The sequence below is a fragment of the Miniopterus natalensis genome, chromosome 9 (genome assembly GCF_054644295.1).
Source record: "Miniopterus natalensis isolate mMinNat1 chromosome 9, mMinNat1.hap1, whole genome shotgun sequence".
Classification (NCBI taxonomy): Eukaryota; Metazoa; Chordata; class Mammalia; order Chiroptera; family Miniopteridae; genus Miniopterus; species Miniopterus natalensis.
In genome coordinates this window covers 38,773,729-38,777,860 of record NC_142089.1, presented here as the reverse complement: position 1 = coordinate 38,777,860, position 4,132 = coordinate 38,773,729, and the positions used below count along the sequence as shown (strand labels likewise).

The following is a 4,132-nucleotide window of genomic DNA, read 5'->3' as shown; positions in this document are numbered from 1 at the left end:
AGAAACACTGTGTTTTCAACTTCAGTCACTACACAAATAAAAGGTGCTGTGGGGCTAGTATCAGCTTCACTTTTACCTAAAGTATGTGATATATTAACCACTCCCAAGCTCTTTTTCCTCAGCTATAAAATGAGAGCACTACTTCAATGAAGCCCAAAGTCTCAAGACCTGAATATGCACTTAGAAAAATGCAATCTGCATTGCCATATGCAGTCTATAATCCTACGCAAAGCAGGTGGCTTTTCACAGCCAAATCATATTCTTTCCATCCACTTTTCGCACCTTTAGGTATATTTTATTGCACTGAGCTTCTCAGAGGGAGGGACTCTCTAACATGCTTTCTACACACAGTGCTCATAACACCTGGCACACAACACTTGACCTACAAATGTGGAATGGATTAGTGACTGAGTCATCTCAGTGTACTCCCCACGGGCACAGGGCTTTCCTACACAGTAGGTACCAAATTATGTTTGTTGAATGGATAGAGTTGAGTAAAACTGGCAGTGCCTTCATAGGCAGGGACTTCCTCTTACTCATCTCTGAAGCCCCTGGACCTAGGACAGAGCCTGGCACAAAGAAGAAATCGCATCAACTGGTCTTTTTGTTCTGAAGACATGTCAACTGGAATTAAAATAATCGGCCTACTCACACACAAAAAAGTAATTGGTAAATTTGTGTGTATTCCAGCTCCCGAAGGCCTTGTTTATGCCTGGCACTATAATAGACACTTTATGTGATGTTTTTTCAACAGCCCTGGTAGTGAGAGATGATTGACAACATTTTTAAAATAAATAAGCAAAGGTTCAGAGAGATTAAGTCACCCAGGCTTCTGGAACCCATGCTCTTTCCATTATGCAAGGCTAAGAAAGAGAGAAAAGCACCAAAATAGATGGGACCGCCTTATTTGAAGTTATATGGCTTTAGGGGAAAAAGGAGGTGAAATCAACTGGTGAGTCGGGCTTATGGAGGGAGACTAACCAGTTGGGGCAACCTACATCAGCGATTGCCTCATGTGCTTGCCATCTGCAACCATGTCCATCAGACAAGGAGGAAAGAAACGCTGATTAGAGTTGTGTTCCAAACAGGATAGTCTATGTAGGCTAGTGAGTGGGGAAAATGGCAATGCCAGCCCAATTCCTTCTCGGCATTATCTACGAGTTCAGACCAGCCCATCACTGCCCTCGGCCTCTGATCTCAGAGCCAGCAGTCCCTGTCCCATGTGCTCTTAGAGCCAATACACACAGCTCAAGAACTCCATGTGGAAAAGACCATCCACATTTTCCAGAGAGCTAGAAGGAAAGGAGAACAAATCTCGAAAGAAATTTAATGACCCCTGGTTTTGGAAAAATCACCTTAAGAGCAAGCTTAAATCACTTGTGCTCTTCATAGAAACAAAACAAACATAATATTCAACCTTTTTCACGAAGACGGTGCCAAAAGGGAAGAAGGAAGCTCCTGCCCCTCCCAAAGCCAAAGCCAAAGCCGAAGCCAAAGCAAAAGCTTTGAAGACAAAGAAAGCAGCGCTAAAAGGTATCCATGGACACACACAGAAAGATCCACATGTCACCACTTTCTTACAGCCGGCCCAAGACACTGAGGTTCCAAAGGCAGCCTAACTATCCTCAGAAGAGCGCCCCCAGGAGAAACAAGCTGGACCACTCTGCCATCATCAAGCTCCCCCTGACGACGGAGTCGGCCATGAGGAAGACAGAGGACAGCAATCCATCTGTGTTCACTGTGGATGTCAAGGCCAACAAGCACCAGATGGAACAGGCTGTGAAGAAGCTCTAGGACACTGACATGGCCAAGGTCAACACCCCGGTCAGGCCTGAGGGAGAGAAGGCATATGTTTGACTGGGTCCTGACTATGAAGCTTTGCAAGTTGCCAACAAAATTGGGATCACCAAACTGAGTCTAGCTGGCTAATAATTCTCAATATAAAAATTTTACACTGTAAAAAACTTAAAAATTCATTTTAAAGCACCAGAGCAAGATAATTGCCAGGACAATATGCCATTTTTAATTTTTTTACAGTTTTGTTAAGATTCAGCATGTGAACAGTGGTACCTCTTCTATGGTTAGAGGGAAAACCAATTTAATGAAATCAACTATTTGAAATATCTTCTATCCTTAATAGTAACATTGAATAGAAACCTAAACTCACACATCATTATGTTAGAGTGACATCTCCCTATTACAAGAGCTTAACAGACTAGTCAGAGTAGAGAGGACAAAAGCTATACAGGATATTAGAAATTAAAGCCAGATCAGCAACTTTTAGCTGATTTTAAAAATCAGCTTTCTCCCTGATTTTTTTTAAAAAAAAGAGAAAAAAAAAAAAAACCAGAAAAGTGGGGCTCTGGGTGGAAAGCACTGATGTGATTTCACTATTCCTAAGCTTACCAGAAGTCATAAATATTTGTAAAACACGCCTTTATATTTCCAGTGTTCAAGGCATAACTAAAGAAATCAATGTGTAAATATGTACATGTGCAAGCTATTCTTTTAGACCACTAAAGAAAAGGCAAGCAAAAGTCCAAGCACTGCTGGAAAACCACGGGTTGTTTTTGCGTGAGACGTACTCTGGTCAGCCCTGCAGTTATCTGTCTATGAACACTACCTTTAAAAGGGGGGAGGGGGCCCTGGCCAGGTATCTCAGTTGGTTAGAGCATTGTCCCCATACACCAAGGTTGGGGGTTTGACCCCTGGCCAGGGCACATACAAGAACCAACCAATGAATCCATAAGTAAGTGGACTAATAAATCAATGCCTCTCTCTCTCTCTCTCTCTTTCTCTCTCTCTCTCTCTCCCCCCCCTCTCAAATCAACATATAAAAATTTTATAAAAGGGGGTAACTGCCTGGCTGGGAGTGGCTCAGTGGTTGAGTATCGACCTGGGGATCCAGGAGATCCCGGTTCGATTCCCGGACAGGGCACATGCCTGGGTTGTGGGTTTGATCCCCAGTCGGGGGCATGCAGGAGGCAGCCGATTAGTGACTCTCGTCATTGGTGTTTCTATCTCTCTCTCTCTCTCTCTGAAATAAATAAAGATATATTTTTTAAAGGGGAGGAGGTAACTTTAAAGGAAGAACCTCCAAAACCATGCCTGACTCCTCCCTGTCCTCATCCATCCCAGAGCAGCCAGCCAGAGCCTGGAGAACTCATCACCCCCTGGGTACCATTCTGAGGTTCTTCTCTGTCAAAAGCAGAACACTGGGCCCTGGGAGCTTCTGTTCACAGGGCCTGGAAGCCCACAAGACAAAGCAATCCTTCCTCATGGCAGCCCTCTAAATTATTTAAAGACCATTCTCATGCCTTCTCTCTTCCCAGCTTGCTCATTTCTAGACACATCTAGTTTGTCACTGATAAAACCCCAAGAATGGTCTGACTATCACACCTCAAAAAGGCAGTAGCACCAAACCCTTCCACTCAGGCGACCCATGTCATTTACACTCACAGTCACAGCTATAAAGGCTTTAACAAGTCACCCCTGCCCCAATCTAACACCATACTTCAGTGCATTAATATTAATAATAAAAAAGCTATCTTTTACTTAGAGCCTCTTGTCTGCCAGGAGTTGAATTAGGTGCTTTAAACACAGTCCCTTTTGCTCTAACAGAAAATACAAGTTTCAAAAAATAACTATGCAATGCAAACTTATGCAATAAAAACCACAGGGCTCATAAGAAAATAGGAACTGAAGCACACCACTCAAAAACATCGTTAGTGACACAAAATAAAAGATAGGAATCTCAAAAAAATGTGTTCAATGGTTAAAACATATTTAAATAATAAATGTGGTGTCTTACCTTGAAAAAAGACCCGAAGTTTGCTCAAAAAAGAGGGTGTTGGAAGGGCTACAGCTTGGAGTCACTGAGAAGTGGTAGAAGCAGGGTTATGGGGAATCACAGCAAGGTGTGACACCTGATGTGGATGGGTGTGGCTCTAAAACACACCCAGGGGACTGTGGCATTCAGTAAATCCAGGAGGTGTGTGTTCTGTGCATCCCCACGCAGCTCACTTCAGCTGGGTGCAGCTTTTTGGGTTCACCCAGGGTTTCTCATGGAGAACAGCAATAATAAGGAAATGTGAAATTCGAATCATCTTCAAATAGTTCCCTAATGTACTGA

At 43.2% G+C, this 4,132-nt stretch overlaps 1 pseudogene; it reads left to right on the top strand.

The window, feature by feature from the left end:
- The first annotated feature begins 1,421 nt into the window (after positions 1-1,421).
- On the top strand, positions 1,422-1,929 carry LOC107533865 (large ribosomal subunit protein uL23 pseudogene; annotated as a pseudogene).
- Positions 1,930-4,132: the final 2,203 nt, after the last annotated feature.